Source organism: Euphorbia lathyris, chromosome 1 (assembly GCF_963576675.1).
Source record: "Euphorbia lathyris chromosome 1, ddEupLath1.1, whole genome shotgun sequence".
Classification (NCBI taxonomy): Eukaryota; Viridiplantae; Streptophyta; class Magnoliopsida; order Malpighiales; family Euphorbiaceae; genus Euphorbia; species Euphorbia lathyris.
Window position 1 is genome coordinate 70,005,199 of NC_088910.1, and position 1,099 is coordinate 70,006,297.

General features: G+C 37.3%; 1 non-coding gene across 1 annotated transcript; it reads right to left on the reverse strand.

Annotated features, from left to right (window-relative positions):
* Window positions 1–560: 560 nt before the first annotated feature.
* LOC136215970 (small nucleolar RNA R71) lies at window positions 561–667 on the reverse strand. Its single transcript, XR_010682971.1, has one exon. It is a non-coding gene; the product is annotated as a small nucleolar RNA R71 (small nucleolar RNA).
* Window positions 668–1,099: the final 432 nt, after the last annotated feature.

Sequence of the window (1,099 nt, forward strand, 5' to 3'; positions counted from 1 at the left end):
TTTTTCAAATTCTATTTTGTAGGTAGTTTCGGTTCGTGAGAAATTTCAAGTTCATGCGCAGTTCTCGAAGTTCAGGCACGTCACCAGATCCTATTGACCCAGAAATTGAAAGAACTCTTAAAAAGAACAAGAAAGAAAAGAAAAAGAAAAACAAAACCCCAATAAAAACTAGAATTACCGAGCTAGAAGTTATGGCCACACTTATGGATTACGCTAGGCCAGGAGTGGCCGGTGTAACAAACAATATAGTTAGACCCCAAATTAATGCAAACCAATTTGAAATTAAGCCTGCGTTGCTTAATATGTTGCAAAATAACGTAACATTTTACGTGTTACCTAACGAAAATCCAAATACCCATTTGACAAATTTCTTAGAAATTTGTGACACTTTTAAAATACCAAATATGACTGCAGAAGCAATCAATCTTCGCCTTTTTCCTTTTACTTTGAAGGATCGAGCCAAAGAGTGGTTAACTTCTATGCCAGCCGCAACATTTGAGACTTGGGAGCAATTAGCCCAAGCATTTTTATCAAAAAAATTTCCTTTAGCAAAAACCGCAAGAGTCATTAAAGAGTTAACATCTTTTTCTCAAAATGATAATGAAACTCTTTATGAGGCTTGGGAACGTTTTAAAGAACTTCAACGTTTATGCCCACACCACCAATTGCCCGCCGAACTTTTAATGCAAACATTTTATAATGGATTAAATCCTACGACTAGAGGTTCATTGGACGCTATGTTTGGAGGGTTATTCATGAAGAAAATATCTGCCCAAGCAAGAGAACTTTTGGAGGAAATGGCAATCAACAGCAATATGTGGCCCGCGGAACGTGGACACGTACCATTAGCGAAACCATCATCCTCAACTACTTCATCAGTTAAAGGTATAGTGAATCTTGATCCAGTAGCGATGTTGCAAGCCCAATTTTCTGCCTTATCGCACAAAATTGATAAGTTTATGGCACCGTGTGATCCTAATGGTAACTCAATCCATACGGATGTGGATTACGAAGGTATGAGTGAAATTGAACAGGTAAATTTTGTCCAAGGGCAAAACCAAAATAATAACCCTTATTCCAATACATATAATCTTGGATG